Raw genomic sequence first — 19065 nt, 5'->3', positions numbered from 1 at the left:
ATACAGACTCTCTATAACCAAGGAACCCATACAGAATCCATCTCTGAAAGCACCCAGAGCCAAACCAGATTGCAATAAACTATAATCAAAGTCACATCCTCAAGAGGGCAAAAAAGGAATAAAAACCCACAAATGAATAAAAAATAAATTAAAAAATAATTAGAAGAAATGGTTTATCCAAATACAAGAAGTGCAAAGAACCACTGAGAGATTAAACCACACACACAAAAATGTGACCCATGGTCAAAAGAGAAAACAGTTAATAAAACAAACCCAAAAAGAGACTACCCAGGTGTTGGATTTATCGGACGTACTTTGAAATAAATATAATAAAATACCAATGGATTTGATAGACATTGTAGACAATATGCATGCTGAGAGATGTAAGTTTCAGAGAGAGAGAACAAGTATATATATATATGGAATATATACAATAAATACATATATATGGAATAGATTAACCAGTATATTTAAAAATATGTATACAAAATATGCTAACCAAAAAGAAAGATTGACAAATAGGACATGAATAAAATTTTAAAATGGTGCTCATCAAAAGACAGTATTAAGAAAGTCAATTAGCAATCTAAAGTCTGAAAAAATATGCAAGAAAGACACAGTTGAAAAAATATTATTTCCAGAATATATTTAAAACCTCCTATAAATTAACAATTAAAAATTACACAATAATAAAATACATAAATGTTGTAACGAATGAGTACTACTATAGATTGAATGTTTGTGTCCCTAAAAATTCATGTGTTGAAATCTGTTGTGATTTTAATTTGTTATGTCTTTTTTTTTTTTTGGTGGAGTCTTGCTCTGTTGCCAGGTCAGATTGCAGTGATGCAATCTCGGATCACTGTGTCCTCTGCCTCCTGGGTTCAAGCAATTCCCCTACCTCAGCCTCCTGAGTAGCTGGGAGTATCAATGTGCGCCACCATGCCTGGCTAAGTTTTTGTATTTTAGTAAAAACAGGGTTTCACCATGTTGGCCAGGATGATCTCGATCTCCTAACCTCATGATATACCTGCCTCAGCCTCCCAAAGTGCTGGGATTACAGGCTTGAGTCACCTCACCTGACCAATTTGTTATGTCTTTTTAATTTGGACTTGAGGTCTCTCTCCTGAGAATGACCATAAGCCAAGATAACCACTGCCTAGGAGAGCCCTGACTAGGGGAAAAATTAGGTTTAGGTGTGTGGGTCAGGTAAAATGGAATGGATCTTTAAAACTTAATGTTGAGCAATAGAAACCAGGCCCTTCTCCCAACATACTGTATAAGGACATGAAGCAAAAAATGCATAAAATAGAAGGAATTTATTACTCACAGGTCCCAGAGAGGTTATAGGTGCCAATGGCAAGCTGATGGGAAGTTTGGAGGCAGCAGGGAGCTCAACCAGTAGGTGGAGAGAGAAACAGAGGGAGAGAGAGGTCTGTAGGAATATACCTTTATTAAGGTTCATGGGTATTATCCCTTAGGCTTATCCACGGGTATTGAGGACTGTCTAGTTTAGAGAAAACACATAAAAAGGGGAGAAATCATGTACACGACTCTGGCATTGGCTGTTAAATTTATCTTGGTTAACAGCTGTGGAAAGTGTTGGACTTTGGGTCAGCGGGATGAGGAACAACCACAAAGGGAGGGGAAGTTCTAACTAGGCCAAGGGAGATGAAGTATGACTTATGTCAGGCCTGAAAATGGACGCCAAGGCAGCAACCACATTAAACAAACTTATGACAGAACTTAATTACCAGTGCGATGGTATTTGCAGGTGTGGCCTTTAAGAGGTGATTAGGAAATGAGAATAATGTCCATGTAAAAGAGATCACAGAGAGTTTCCTTGCTTTTTCGGCAATGTGAGGACACTGGAAAGATGACTACCAACCTGAAAGCAGGCCCTCACTAGGCGCTGAATCTTCTGGGAACTTGATCTTGGACTTTGCTTCCTCCAGAACTGTGAGAAATAAGTTTCTGTTGTTTACAAGTCACTTATCTATGGTATTTTGTTATAGAGGCCCAAACAGACTAAGACAAATCCATAAAATATGTTAAACATCATAAGTCATTAGGGAGAGGCAAATAAAATCTACATTCTGGTGCCATTCATCCCCACTAGAAGCACTGAAAACAAGCCATCTGACAACCCCAGTACTGACAAATACGTGGAACAACTAGACATTTCATGCAGTGCTGGTGAGAATGTAAAATGGCACAATCACTTTGGGGTCTTGCAGTGGCCCAGCAAGAACACTCACAGATATTTAGCAAAGATAAGTGAAAATATAGGCCCATAAATGATCCATACAAAAAATTTTGTATGCACCTCATTTATATTTGCTGTAATTGGAAACAATTTAAATGTCCATCAACAGGAAATAAAAAGGAACTACTGACTGGTACACATGACAATATTAATGGATCTCTAAAGCCTTATGTTGAGCAAATGGAAACCAGGCCCTTCCCCCAAAACACTGCATGATACCATTTGTATAAAATTCAAGAACAAAAACTAAACTATGGCGATATAAGTAAAAATGTGGTTTCCTCTGGGAAGGAGGGTTTGACTAAAAAGGAGCACAAAGGGATTTTTCTGTGATCATGAAAATGTTCTGCATATTGTTTTAGGTGATAGTTACACAGGTGTATAAAATTCTCAAACTTATTAAAATGAATATATCTTATCTGTGCTTTTTATTATGTCAATCATAGTTTAATAAAAAAGAAACCAAAATAAATAAAATAACCTATGTAGAAAGAAATGTACTCCTGCACAATTGTAAAGTTAGGTAAGTTTTCACAATGTGGAAAAGCCCATGTAACCAGGACCCATATCAAGAAAAAGGGCCTTACCCACACGGCAGGCCACTCTTGTACCTGCTTCCTGTCTCTACCAGCCCAAGTAACAATTATCCTGACGTCTAGCTGCACAGATTAGTTTTGCACTTTAATTAAATGGGATCATTTAGTATATACTCTGGTTTCTAGCTAATTTTACACAATCATAACTTTATGAGATGTATTTGTATTATTATGTGTAGCCATAAATCTTCATTCTCAGACTCTGGGGCGTTTTATTTTCTTTAGTCATTTCATTTGTGTATATTTAGCATCCCAGGGCATATTAACGACCAGCTAGTCTTTGTTGATTCCAAGTCTCAGACAGTTATCAGAGTAGACCATAATCACGACAGACCACAGCTGCTCTGTAGCAATTAGAAAAGTATAAACAAATTCCTGCAACAACTGTAGAAAGCTAAAAACATTAATTTTCTCTGTGTATATATTATTTCATTTTGGTTCTTTTTTATGAGGTATAATTTTTTCTACAATGAAATGCACTTACATGTTTAGTTTAATGTGTTTTGAGAACCATATACACCCATGTAACAAGACAATCTATAGACCATTCCCTACATCCTTAAAGTCCCCTTGTGTGCCTTTCCAGTATAATTTTTCCTCCTAGAGACAACCGCTTTCTAATAATTGTATCACTAGTTAAATCATCCTGGACTTTAAAAAGCTGTATTTTCTCATAAGAAGGACTATAGGTCATTATATTATATTCAATTATATTCACTCAAAGAAGACAACATAAGTAGACAATTAAAAGCTGTGGTCAACTGAATCACACTCGTAAATCTACACATTGACACCATGCAAATCAGTCACCAACTTTCATGCTGCCGAAAGGTAAAACTATAGAGTTGCCCCCAGTGAAAAAAGTCTTTCAGCCACATCTGCTGCAGCAGTGGCTGACAGAGGGATTTGTAATGTTCCAATTGCTTTATTTATGATATAAGAGAATAAGAATGCTTGCTCTGATGAGTTTGGCTGCACTCATTTAGATTGCCGGGTACAACGTTTGAAAGACAGATTTTTTCTAGCGCAGACTTACTATTGATTGCTATTGGCCACATGCAATGGGGCAAATTTTGTCAATCAAGAAACTTGCTGTAATGCCATTAAGCAAACAAGAAACTTTATCTAATATAAATTTTCCCAGAATCCAATGCCTTGGTGCATAGGAAGAGTTATAATGATTGAGAGTGAAAATGTTTTATCTCCCTGTCCAGAAGAAAAATCTCTGAATATATTTCACTGTAGATTTCAGCCACAGACCAAAATGAAAATGCAAAAAGGTGGATGATAATTTGTTCTCAGTAGTCACCATAACCCATAATAAATTGTTATTTCTTAGGAAACTTATGAGTCCATCTCTGATGCATTCGCTGAATATAGTAAATGGTTGAATCATTAAAACCCTTCAATTTAATTTAACTCAGGTACATGTATGGATATAATTTCTGTCTATTAAATTACGATAAGACCAAATAGGCAGGTTAAAATTTCCAACCGTGACAAAAAGCTATGGTATAACACAGGCAAACTGATATCAGCAAATCACATTTTCTCTTCTGGCACAGGAACATCTTACAGCTTGATACTCCAAAGAGCTTGCAACATTCTGCTCCCCTGCCTACTGAGGATAGTCATAGCCTCTTTCTGACAAAGCATGGTAAAGACGGCCACAAATGCAGGACTCTGGCTTTTCTCAGCTTTAAAATCTGGGGGCAGCAGCAGGTTGTTATTGCCTGATGGGGTTTAGGAGAAAAAGGTAATGCACAGGGAGTCAGAACCCTGTCCTACATTAGTTCCTTACAACCTCACGGGTACCACCAGGAGAATCAGCATAATTCTCTCTCCCTTCTTCTCCTCTCATCTCTTTTCTCTCTCTTTTTCAGGATCTAGCTAGTTTCAGAGGGTAACTCAAGCCCCAACCACAATTTCGTCTTCTTCTTTTTTTTTTTAAATTACACTTTAAGTTAAGGGTTATGTGTGCAGAACTTGCAGTTTTGTTACATAGGTATACACATGCCCTGGTGGTTTGCTGCACCCATCAACCTGTCACCTACATTAAGTATTTCTCCTAATGTTATCCCTCCCCAGCCCCTCACCCCCAACAAGCCCCAGTGTGTGATGTTCCCCTCCCTGTGTCCATGTGTTCTTATTGTTCAACTCCCACTTATGAGTGAGAACATGCGGTTTTTGGTTTTCTGATCTTGTGACAGTTTGCTGAGAAGGATGGTTTCCCGCTTCATCCATGTCCCTGCAAAGGACATGAACTCATCCTTTTATATGGCTGCATAGTATTCCATGGTATATATGTGCCACATTTTCTTAATCCAGTCTATCATTGATGGACATTTGGGTTGGTTTCAAATCTTTGCTATTGTGAATAGTGCCGCAATAAACATACATGCGCATGTGTCTTTATCGTAGAATGTTTTATAATCCTTTTGGTATATGCCCAGTAATGGGACTACTGGGCCAAATGGTATTTCTAGTTCTAGATCCTTGAGCATTCACCACACTGTCTTCCACAATGGTTGAACTAATTTACACTCCCACCAACAGTGTAAAATCGTTCCTATTTTTCCACAACCTCTCCGGCATCTGTTCTTTCCTGACTTTTTAAAGATCACCATTCTAACTGACATGAGATGATATCTCATTGTGGTTTTCATTTGCATTTCTCTAATGACCAGTGATGATGAGCATTTTTTTCATATGTCTGTTGGTTGCATAAATGTCTTCTTTTGAGAAGTGTCTGTTCATATCCTTTGCCCATTTTTTGATGGGGCTGTTTGCTTTTTTCTTGTAAATTTGTTTAAGTTCTTTGTAGATTCTGGATATTAGCCCTTTGTCAGATGGATAGACTGCAAAAATTTCCTCCCATTTTGTAGGTTGCCTGTTCACTCTGATGATAGTTTCTTTTGCTGTGCAGAAGCTCTTTAGTTTTATTAGATCCCATTTGTCAATTTTGGCTTTTGTTGCCATTGCTTTTGGTGTTTTAGTCATGAAGTCTTTGCCCATGCCTACGTCCTGAATGGTGTTGCCAGGTTTTCTTCTAGGATTTTTATGGTCCTAGGTCTTAGGTTTAAGTCTTTGAGCCATCTTGAGTTGATTTTTGTATAAGGTGTACGGAAGGGGTCAAGTTTCAGTTTTCTGCATATGACTAGCCAGTTTTCCCAACACCATTTATTAAATAGGGAATCTTTTCCCCATTGCTTGTGTGTTCTGATGTGAAGTTCTATACTACCAGGAGAATCACTATAATTTTCTCACCTTTCTTTTCTTCTCCTCTCCTCTCCTCTCTTCTCCTCTCCTCTTATCTCCTCTCCTCTCCTCTCCTCTCTTTTCTTTCTTTTTCAAGATCTAGCCAATCCCAGAAGGTAACCCAAATCCAGGCTGCAATTTCTATGCTGCAGAAAGAGGCTGTGACCTTGGATTGTGTATATGAAGCTAAAACTTAGTTATCATTTACTCTGTACAGACATCCACCACGTGGGAGAATTATTTTCCTTATTAATCAGGAGTCTTTTAATGATCAGAATGGAACAAAGGGTTGGTATTCTCTGAACTTCCAGAAATCAGACAGTTCCATCAGTCGTATCATCATAGCTTCACAGCTTGAGGTTCCAGAAATGTACTTTCGTCCCCTAGGTGAAATTACAGTGTAATATTCACCTTAGGGGGCCCTAAAATATTTCATATCTCAGTGTCCCCCGATATAAACACCTGAGCAAGAGTCACAGTGTGAACAGGAAGAGGCAGGGAGGCACTGTCAACAGAGAGGAAGATTTAGAAGAAACTTCACTCTAAGGAAAATGTTCTCTCTGGCTAAGAGAACATATCTTAAATTGTCATTCATCAACAGCATGTTTATCTTCAGTTCTTTATCTTGAAGTAGATTATTTGGCTATATATATATTTTTTTGAGATGGAGTTTCACTCTTGTCGCCCAGGCTGGAGTGCAATGGCACTATCTCGGCTCACTGCAACCTCCATCTCCTGGGTTCAAGCCATTCTTCTGCCTCAGCCTCTCAAGTAGCTGGGATTACAGGTGCACACCACCATGCCCGGCTAATTTTTGTATTTTTTTGTTGTTGTTAAGGAGAGATGGAGTTTCACCATGTTGGCCAGGCTGGTCTCGAACTTCTGATGTCAGGTGATCCACCAGCCTCAGCCTCCCAAAGTTCTGGGATTACAGGCATGAGCCACCGCGCCCAGCCGGCAAAAGATGTTTTTAGAAATTTGTCATGACTACATTAAAGTGTGAAACTGACTCTGGAAACCATCATTCTTAGCAAACTATCACAAGAACAGAAAACCAAACACCACATGTTCTCACTCATAGGTGGGAACTGAACAATGAGATCACTTGGACTCGGGAAGGGGAACATCACACACCGGGGCCTATCATGGGGAGGGGGGAGGGGGGAGGGATTGCACTGGGAGTTATACCTGATGTAAATGACGAGTTGATGGGTGCTGACGAGTTGATGGGTGTAGCACAGCAACATGGCACAAGTATACATATGTAGCAAACCTGCACGTTATACACATGTACCCTAGAACTTAAAGTATAAAAAAAAAAAAAAAGAAAGAAACACTTGGCCGAATCTATATGCAAATTGTTAGATGATTTAGGTTCGTTCCACAAGTATTTACGCATTGCTTATTAAGGCTGATCGCTGTTCTAGAGCTGGAATATCTAGAGCTGGAAATCACACCTCTTAGACCCTTGCTCTTCCTTCAACTCGTGCTGCGCCATGAGTGACTTGGAATGCTACGCATAGGATAAACATTACTACAAATCTTAACACCAAGGAGAAACAACTCTTCATTTTGCTCAGAATTAACTTCACTACCTGGTCACATTCTCTATATGCAATTACAGAGTTATTCATGTTTCAGGTAAAAAAATAAAATATCAGAGGAAGGAAAGCTAAAAATAAGATAGCTCCAAAATTCTACCTTTCGGAAAAAAACTGTATTATGGAATCATGTCGTATAGGATGTTTTCTATTATACATTTTTACCCAACAGTATATTGTGAAATAATTACTTACAGAATGTTATTTATAGATTAACATTATACATTCTAATGATGATATTGTAATGTATGATTTTAGTAATTCTTTAAGTGATTCCATTTTATTGACTATTTAGATTATCTTAATTATTTACTGTAACAAATAATGCTGAGATGAACACACATATACAGTTATTACATGATTTCCTAGATTATTTCCAGGAGTTGAATACTTGATACTTACCCTTACATTTTTCAAGTATTGCTCCCTGACCATTTTTGTGACCCTGGAATATAGCACCTTTTTCTTCTGCAACTACTAAATACTCTTGTAAGTGCCCCGATTCACAAAATTTTCTGTATCTATCTAGCTACTAACGACTATCCAGCTTTTTTTTCTACCTCTTAGCAAGTTTCCTGTCATCAGTAAGCTATCACTAGGAGCTTCCTTACTATCTAACTGCTGATGACTCCATGTGGCCTCTATTTCCTATAATCCTGCATTAAGTTCACGTGCAGATTAACTGTCACAAAACTACCTAATAGTCATGCCCTTTTGCAGTTGTTTGATGATATTAGATAGAAATAAACCTGGTGGATCTCTTTTCATCTGGAACTCCAAATGGAAAGACATTCTTCCTTTTAAAAGGAATTCCTATCCTCGATGTGCAAATAATACTAAAAAAGAGAGCATAATGGTGTGTGTGTGTGTGTGTGTGTGTGTGTGTGTGTGTGTTAGAAAGAAAGAGGAGGGGGAAAATGGAGACAGGGAGAAAGAAACAGAGAGAGAGAGTCAGAGATAGAGAAAGGTGGAATTATGTAAATTATGTAGCCAAGTCATCAAGTAATAAACTATCCAAACAGTTAAATTTTGTAAAACATATGCAAGGAAAGTAAGTAGAGTGTTCCAGAGAAATATTCTATTAAAGAAAATAGATGTTTAAGTAGTTTACAAAGGAATAAATCAAAGATTTGAAACAAGAAAAATAAACCCTAGAATCTGGTACAGGAAACAATAATAATGAGAGATACTCAAAAGAGGATTCTCAACATTTAGTAGAAATTTAAAAATACAAGACCTGAAACAATAAATTACCTATCTTGTTTAAGAGGTATTTCCAATATATTTGTTTTACACACATTTTGCGAAAATCCCCAAACATATATTCTGGTCTGTAAGCCTTTGTTGGTTCTTTCCAAAGTCCAATTCAATAGGAAACATTGCAGTTAATATCTTTTACACATCTATGTCTATGTCTACATTTATGTATAGATTTTAAAAATTCCTGTTATGCCTATAAAAGTGAGCACCACAGAGTCAGGAAATATGTATGTATTATACACCATTAGCTAGGTCTTGCCATGTAGTGATTGCACATTAAATATTTGTTGACTGAAGATCAAATGGATTGATAGCATTAACAGGTACAGAGTTTTATCCTTCGGATGCTGTTAGACAAGTATAGATCAATTATTTTATGAATTTGTCCTTTTCTCATCACCGTGAGAACATCCCTTATATTTACATGTGTCATATATCTCCTTTCCAGTTTTACACATTTTTCTCATGAGGTACTATTTCTAGGTTTGCAATTTACATGGTCTCCACCTTGTTGGCATAGATAGTGGCATCATGATCACTTGAGTGATTCTACACAAAGGTTTATACCTGATTTGGTTTCTTGCAGACTTGGAAGTTTGTCCTATATGTGCATGCTGATTCTTCTTGGCTTTGGCCATTGATGGCATCCCTCTGTCTTATCTCTTTTCTGGTTTATTCTAGGAGTTTTAGAATTTGAGCCTCAAATATTTACTTACTATGGCTGGAGATATGAGTTCTATAAAACTAAGAGCAATCATATAGGGGCTAAGCTGAAAGAAAATCACAGTTGTCTCAGTTCTCTCTGTGTCCCCATACTTTTCCCTTCCATCTTAAATTCCGTGGAACAAACAAAATTATTCTTGCATGTGGGTGTTCTCATACAGCATCTGCTGCCCTTGTGTACAACTGGATGGGGTCACACTGTCTGTTGCCATTTGTCTGTATATTGCCACGACTTGCTCTTCTTTTTATGTTTTTTTCTTTCCCATTGAGTGACCTACCTGATTTACTTAATTTCTGGGTAGATATTCCTTCCATTACAAGTCTTAGCCTAAGACTTAAGGAAACTGAGCTTGCTTTTCTAATTTCCTGTCTCTGGTTCCAAAGGCTGAATTATTTCAATTGAAATAAAAACTTCTTGATTCTTAACCCTTAAGGAGACTTTTAGAAAGTATTATCCTCAATTGTAATATTGGTCTTTTCAAAATTCACCCATGAGAGCTAAATCAAGACCCTGTTCGGGGAAGAAGCATGACTACATCCCAGGGAGCCAGGCCATTTGGCCTTGAAACTGTGATTGTGGAAAGAAATAGATGAAAGCATATGACTTTCACAAAAAGTAATGACAAAAAGAGCGATTTCTCATTCTTGGGATAATTTGGAGAGAATTAGTCTTTTCTTCAGGAAACATGTGCCTAAATATCAGAAAAGAAGTCATAGATGAAGAAAGAAAATCTAGTTTTCAGTTCATTTTGATGATCAAAATGGATGGGCAATTTTCCTGGGGAATATTAAGGTTTAAAAGAACATAAATTTTAGGAAAAGTTTCCAGTTATTCTCAGTAATAAGACAGATATAAAACTATTTTCCAAATCTATAATAAAAAATTGCCCTGTAATAAATTACAGGAAATTTCCAAAGATGATGGATTGAAAAGGGTTTGATGTGGGTCCTATATTTTTAAATTAACTTTTCAGGTAGAGTAATCATAGTGAGATAAAAAGGAAATTTTTTCAACCTGAAAATATAAAAAGTTTTAAACTTTTAACTATTAAAAGTCTTTGATGTACATTTTGGTTATTCAAAGCAAAATAACCACTCTACAATTCCATTTATATAACATTCATGAAATAAAATTGTAGGGATTAATAACAGATTAGTGATTGCCAGGGGTTATGACTGGGGAGAAGGAATAACTGTGGCTATTAAGATTAAAATAATGACCCATTCCACCTTTCCAAAAATCTATTTTAAAATAAACATCATAAAAGATAAATTCAAAGAGAATCATGAAATTAAATGTAAAATGTAAAACTGTGAAACTTTTGGAAAAAATAAAGATAATCTTCAAGATGCAGAGCCAAGCAAAGAGTTCTTAGATTTGACCCCAAAAACACAATACACACACACACATACACACACAAATTGGATTTTATCAAAATTTAAAACTTTTGCTCTGTAAAAGATCTTGTTAAGAAGATCAAATAATAAACTACAGACTGGGAGTAAATATTTAAAAACCAGGTATCTGACACACAGTTGTAGCTAGAATATATAAAGAGTTCCCAAAATGTAACAGAAAAAAAAAAACCGGTTAGAAAATAGGCAAAAAAGCATTCAACAAATATTTCACTTTGAGGATATACATATTGCAATTAAGCATATGAGAAGATGATCAACATTATCATTTATCAGTGAAATGCAAATTAAACCACAATGAGATATTATTATATACCTATCAGAATGGCTGAAATAAAAAATAAAGATAACATCAAATGCTGTTGAAAATTTAGGGAAGTTGGATCACTAATATGTTGCTGGTAGGGATATAAAATGATATAGGCACTCTGGAAAATAGTTCAGCAATTTCTTATAAAATTATGCATGCTTTACCACACGACCCAGCAATTACACTCTTTGGGATTTATCCTAGAGAAACAAAAACTTATATTCACACCAAAACCTGTACATGAATATTCATAGCAGCTTTATTCATCACAGCCCAAATCTGGAATCTGGAAACAACCCAGATGTCTTCCAGGGAGTGAATGGTTAAGCAAACTGTAGCACATTCAGTATAACAATATAGCAATACAGAGGAACAAAAATGTTTATACACATAATAACTTGCATAGATATCATGCTTTTATCCCTCATGCAGAGTGAGAAAAGCCAATTTTAAAAGGTTGCTACTGTACTATTCCATTTATATGACATTTTTGAAATAACAAAATTGTAGGGATAAGTAACAGATTAGTGATTGTCAGGGATTAATGATGTGGGGAGGGGAAGGGTGTGGCTGTGTGAAGGAGTAGCATGAGGAAAGCTGTGATTGTGAAACTGTTGTGATTCTTGATTGTGGCAGTGGTTACATGAATCTATACATATAATAAAATTGCATAGAACCATACACATACAAATTAGTGCATGTAAAACTTCAGAAACCTAAATAAACTCTACAGATTATACCAATGTTAATGTCTTGGTTTAGATACTGTTCTATAGCTACACAAGTTGTTATCATTGGGTAGGCTAAGTGAATAATATGTGAGACCTCTCTGTACATTTTTTGAAACTCTAATTCTAAAATTGTTTCAAAAGAAAAAATAAATATATTTTTTAAAATTAAACAAGACTTTCTGTAAAACTCACAATTCTAAATCACCTTCTGTGGCTCTCTTACCCATCTATCACATATTCAGTCCAGGTTCTCTTAGTTCCTGCACTAATAAATATAAATTGTCCTTGCACTATAAATAGCCCGGCCCTGATCTTGCGTTTATCTTTCGTCTTTTCAACTTTTTTCTTAGGTACATATATTCAGAAACAGAGAAAAACTGCCTATTGAAAATGATTTGTAAGAGTCAGAGTTTGCTAATGTGGGTAAAATAAATCAAATCAGTGAATGATGAATTATATGCAAACTAGTGTAATGATTTGTAGATAACTGAGAAATTATCTTATTCTCAAAAAAAGTCAAAGAAAAACGTGTTTATACTGTTAGTACAGCATGTTCTGTGTAACCATTTTTTTTCTGCTGAATGGAAGAAGGGTTGGAGGGGCATCAAAGTTAATGGGGACTAGGAGCAGACTGCTATTGGTACAAATCCAAAGAGAATTCATATAAGTGATGGATAATTCAACAAGATGACCACATATTTAATGACAAAATTTACTTACAAAATTATTGGCGTATGATAAACACATCTCAATTATAAAATCCAGTGGTGTGTCATAGAATCAAACTAATTAGGGAATACTAGTTTTGCCATGATCTCTTAGCCTAGTATTGCTAATTTCAATATTCTTGGAAAAACAGTTTAGGATTTATGTCAGAATACTTTGAGGTTAATTTTCATTAGGTAACTACTCGTTTAGTTCAGTAACTCTTATTTCTATAGTAGTGGGTATTGTTTAAATTATGATTACCTTGAAATTTTCATACATTTATTTGAAATTAGACATGCTCATTCAAAAATTTAAATGGAGACTAAACATGTAGAAAATAAGAAACCATCTTAAAACAGAAGGGCAATAGAGTGGAGACAAGTTCAATCATACATTAAATAATATAGCGGAAATAATTAAAAAATTTTGACAACAGTGAAAACATAACTAGATAGATTGACAGATCAGAAGACAGAAACAAATTACACAGAGAAAATTACTACATTGCAAAGGTATTATTAATCAGGGAGAAAATAATAGATTGTTCAGCATATAATGTTGAGTCAATTGTCTAGCGACTTGAAAAAATAACCCCTTACCTTATTCCTTAGACCAAAATAACTCCAAATGATAGGCTTAAAAAGATTAAATAAAAAACATACCAGAAATTTTCAGGGTTTAAAAAAGTAAGCTTAGAGTAGGTCAGATTTTCTAAGCAAGACCAAAACTTCAGAAGACATTATAAAGGTGAATACATTTGAATATACCATAAGTAAGAGTATATGAAAGCAAATATTTCTACATGGCAAAAATACAATAAAAAAGCAAAAACCAAATGCCAAAATGGAATAAAAAGCTTCAAAATATAAAGTCACATAAAATGTGTTTGTTAGCTTTAGTAAACTAACAAAAAATTAACTTTCCAAAAGAAAATTGTGCTAATACTATAATAGCTAATGTTACTTATTTGTTATGCTTTAGCCACTATTCTAATTTTTATCTAGGTAGTGTGTAATCTACCTACCTACCTATGTATCTATCATCATCAATATATAGCTGTTGGTTTCAATACATATCTCAAATGATTCTCACAGTAATTCTTTAAGGTGTGTACTGCTCTTTCTCCATCATCCAATGATAAAACTAAGTTCAATGATAAAACTAAATCACAGAAAATCTCTGAGCAAATTTTTCATAGAAAATAAATCATAGAGCTAGAGTTTGATCACGGGTACTCTGCCTCCAAAACTAACACTTAAACATAATTTTCAATAGACTATTCAAAGAGAGACATACAAATGGATTTTAAAATTATATTTTCAATCCAAGCTTCAGTAATAATAGAGAAAATTTTGAAGTGGTATTCTGAATTAGCATTTTTCACCTATTAGCTTCAGAAAGATAAAAATGTTTAATAATACATTGTGTTGTCGAGGAAGTGAAGCTGACACTCGCACATCGTAAATGTGTATAATGCTACTGCTTGTTAGAGGCATTTTGGCAATATTTATTAAATGAAAAATGCATGGGTTCTCTGTTATCATTTACATATTTTCAATAATTTTTATTAACATATTTGTCCATGTTGGCAGCATCTTTTTATGAGGATAATCATTTCAGCATCATCTTTGGTAGTAAAAGATTGGAAATGAAAATACAAAAATGCAAAACTGTTTAAATATAACATAGTACAGCCAAACAATAGAATACTATGTGGCCATTTTGCATGGACAAAAAACAAGGCACAGAATGATATGTATGTTTGTCTGAAAATGTATGAGAGTGTTTGAAAGAACAGATGCATAGACGCCTCTGTAATGAGAACTGTGATACTGAAGGACAGATGAGGAGGAAAGACTTACTTTTGCTGTGTATTATTTATATTGTGTAAAATATTTATAATTTGCATGGAATAATCTCCCTCGCAACACACACACACACACACACACACACACACACACACACACACACAGTGACTTTCAGGTCTCTCTGAAGTCCAGAAATGGAGACCTCTTTTTTCTCTCTGCCATGCTTTTTCAAAACTTCCTTCCTTTTAAGATCTACAAATTTTGTGACCCTGAATTTCGGTCACAGTTGGTCTCAATCCTGTAGTCACAGAGAAAATTATTTGAAGACATAGACTTCTTAATTTATGTTCCAAATTCTCTGCACATTGCATCAGAGAGGTTTCTAGACATATCCACAAGCTATTTGATCCCCTCAACCCCATCTTTTATTTTCAGAGCTCCAGTATTTTTAAGGTTTCACCTGCTGAGGTTCTTGTGTATTTTAGTGAGAAATATTTTTTAGTGAGACACAGATTTACACTTACCAGTTGGGTTCAACTCCTTTATAACCTCTGGTTGCAGCTTAGCCTTAAAGACCATTCAAAAAAATCTAGACAATTAAGAGTCCAAATAAAATAAGGCTTTTCTTATTGCCACTTTAAACCTCATATACACTATGCCCACCAAATATGAAGAATCTTTTTCTTAGGAGGTGGCATGAAGTGGGTACTGTGGGACTGTACTGTGGCCACAAGGTGGCAGTGGCTCAGTTTACTCTCATCCTACAACTGCCTTTAATTTCAAAAGCATGAAAATTACTAGAGGACTTGCATTTGATTGGTTGAGCAGCCAACAGAAAGGCTCTTTCCTGCATTCGAGAATATGAACTAAGATACAGAAGCAGCTCCTCTGAGAAAAGAAGGTTGAAATTATCGTAATTTGTCTCTAGGCTGAGATACCAGCATGGAGAAAATGTTGGAGTGTGCATTCATCGTCTTGTGGCTTCAGCTTGGCTGTAAGTTGGAGGTTAAGAAATGAGAACCATTCATGAAAAGCTGAGGAGGAGAGATGAAGATTTAATCTCAGCTCATTCAGTTTTCCTGTGGGAAGTTTTCAAGGCTGCTAAACTAAAAGCTTTGTATAATTTCTGATTTTGTTTTCCTGAACAGGGTTGAGTGGAGAAGACCAGGTGACGCAGAGTCCTGAGGCCCTGAGCCTCCAGGAGGGAGAGAGTAGCAGTCTCAACTGCAGTTACACAGTCAGCGGCTTAAGAGGGCTGTTCTGGTACAGGCAAGATCCTGGGAAAGGCCCTGAATTCCTCTTCAGCCTGTATTCAGCTGGGGAAGAAAAGGAGAAAGAAAGGCTAAAAGCCACATTAACGAAGAAGGAGAGCTTTCTGCACATCACAGGCCCAAAACCTGAAGACTCAGCCACTTATCTCTGTGCTGTGCAAGCACAGTGTTCCCCAGGCACCTGCAACTTGTATCAAAACCCTGCAGCTGGGGATCTGGAATGATGGCAGAGGCATCTCTGCTGCTCTTCCTCCTGAAGGAGTATTTATTTAACACCCAGGACATTTTTCCAAATAGTCCTTTGGAGAATGAAGTCATGAGACAAAGCCAGAGGGCAGGGACTACTGTTCATTTTGTCCGGGTATCCTAGACAGTCCCTTGTGCATGTTCATGGGTCAGTCTACTGTTAATAACATCCCAGAACTTCCCTCACATAAATTCAGAAGCGCCAGATGTAATATGAAGAGTCCTGGATTCCAGTTGTGGACCACTTGGAAAAAGACTGCACAGGTGCATACACTCTTTGCTGAAAAAAATGTGTGTATGTGTCTGTGTTGTCTACAATAATCTGGTCACATTAATATAAGTAAATCTTTTTCATTTTAATATAGTATTCCTGAAGCCCATGTCTCCACCAGTCACATCTCTATATTTCTCATCCCTTTGTCATCAAATTACTTGAAAGAATTGTCTGCACTCATTCTCTTAATTTCCATTCTTCAGTCTCACTCAAATCTGGCCCCTGTTAAGGTCACTCCAAGGGAAGTTCTCACTTTAACACCAGCGGTTTTGGTATTAAGAAGGCTATCAGATATTTTTCAGTACTCATCTTGTCTAGGATTTTCAGCAGTGTTTCCTCCCTTCTTGTTAAAATAAATGTTATTTTAATCCAAATAATGCTCACATATATTTACAAAACCCAACAGCGCTGTCTGACACCCCAGTCAGGTTTTCCCATTCTCAGGTGATGGTACTCACATTTATCTGAACATTTAAAAATGCTGTTTCTTTGCTTTCTTCTCTTTCTTTTTTAAATTGAGGTACAACACATAATAAGGCGAATAAAACTTTAGCTTACAGCTCAATGGAATATTACACTTCTTTGTATCTGGGTAACACCATCCAGACCTACATACTGAAATTTTCCCTTACTCCAGAAGATTCCCACCTGCCCCTTCCAATCTGACAGCCCTTCCCCAACTCCCCACCTGGAGTAACCACGATTCTGGCTTTCATCACTTGATTTTAAACTGTGTGTGACTGGAATTGTATTGTACAGCCTATATCCTACTGTCTCAATTTCTTCTCTCAATGTCGTATCTTTGAAATTCATTAATATTGCTGTGTGCATAAGTTATTCTTAAGTTTATATGTAAAATTCCCCTGTATAAATATGTAATAATTTATGTTTCCATTCTTCTTGAAATAGACGTTTGAGTTTTTTAGATTGTTTACAGTTGTGAGCCATCATGGAAAAGGCTGCTATAAGCATTTATTTAAATTTTATTTGGTGGACATATAAACTCACTATTCTTGGATAATTCCACGGGAATGGACTTAACTAGGCCATAAAATAGGCATATATTTAGCTTTAGTGGTTATTATCAAATGTATTTCGAAAGGTTACCAAGTTGTATGCTCTTATGAACAATGTATGAGAGTTTTAGTTACTCCTCGTCTTCACCAAAAAATGGTATCAGATGTCTTTTTGTTTGTTTTTTAATTTAAGCCATTATGGTGACATGCAGTGGTATCTTATAAAACTGTGGTTTTAATTTGTTTTCCCTGAAGAATAATGATGCTGAACACCTTTTCATATGCTCATTGTCCATCTGGATATTCTTTTCTGTCTAGTACCTGTTCAAGTCGTTTGCTTGTTTCATTGTTCACATGTAGGCATCCTTCATAGATTCTGGATACGAGCCCCTGTCAAAACCATGTATTGTGAATTCTCTACTAATCCATTACTTGACTCCTCACTTTCATAATGATTTTCTTTGAGATACAGAAATTCCTAGCTTTGATAAAGTCCAAATAACTTTTTTTTTCTTTATTGGTTAGTATATTTTGTGCCCTGTTGAGAAATCTTTGCCTGCTTCAAGTAATAGACACACTTTTTTCATGTAGGCCCATTTTCCACCTCAAATCAGTTTTCACGACACTATGCAAAAGGTGTCAAGGTTCCTGTTGCCCCATGACCATTTAGTGGAAAGATTTTCCTTTCCCCCATTGAATTGCAGTGGTGTTTGGGTCATAAATCAAGTGATCCTACACGTACAGATCTATTTCTGCACTATATTTTGTTTCTTCTGTTAATTCAGCCTCCCAACTATCTCATAATGTGCTTATTAATATAGCTTTAGAGTAGAATTTGAAACTCATCAGTGTTTTTTCCTCATTTGTGTTCTTCCCCTTATTATTTTATCCATTCTATGTCCTTTCTGATTCCATACATATTTTAGAATTAGTTTCTAAATTCTAAATCCTTTCCAAATCTACAAAATTTCCCTTGCAGTTTTGATTGGTATTGCATTAAGCCTATGGATAATTTGGGGGAGAATTGCTACCTCAAAAATACTGAGGCATTGTGTCAAAATTATAGACTATCCATTTGCTAATGTCATCTAATGTCTTAAGCAATGATTTTAGTTCTCAATGTAGTGATTTGCATATCCTGTATTAGATTTACTTCCATGTATAGACATTTCATGAAGATTTAAAAATTTTATTTTCTAATTGTTGCTAGTGTATGGAAATACAATTGGTTTTTACATATTGACCTTATGTTCATTGAACTTACTACACTTACTAATTTTAATCATTTGGTCATAAATTATTTTGGATTTTCTAAGTCCACAAATTATGGCATCTGCAAATGAAGAAAATTTTGTTTCTTGCATCATAATCTTTATGTCTTATTTATTTTCCTTGCCTTATTGGCCAGACTTAGTGGCAGAGTTGGCCACTCTATTTAAATCTGCTTATTATCCCAGGGAGGCAGGGACTTAAAAATGTAAGAGATATAATTTTGAGAGAGTGGATTATGGAGTTCTAGCTATTGAGTCAAAGTAATGACTAATGCCCTAATTATAAATAGACTCTAAAAAACAGAATCAG

General features: G+C 35.7%; 1 pseudogene; it reads left to right on the top strand.

The window, feature by feature from the left end:
• Positions 1-16172, top strand: part of LOC103231418 (sal-like protein 4 pseudogene) — a 29858-nt pseudogene extending 13686 nt beyond the window's left edge.
• Positions 16173-19065: the final 2893 nt, after the last annotated feature.

The sequence above is a fragment of the Chlorocebus sabaeus genome, chromosome 29 (assembly GCF_047675955.1).
Source record: "Chlorocebus sabaeus isolate Y175 chromosome 29, mChlSab1.0.hap1, whole genome shotgun sequence".
Taxonomy (NCBI): Eukaryota; Metazoa; Chordata; class Mammalia; order Primates; family Cercopithecidae; genus Chlorocebus; species Chlorocebus sabaeus.
This window is presented reverse-complemented; position numbering and strand designations above follow the sequence as displayed.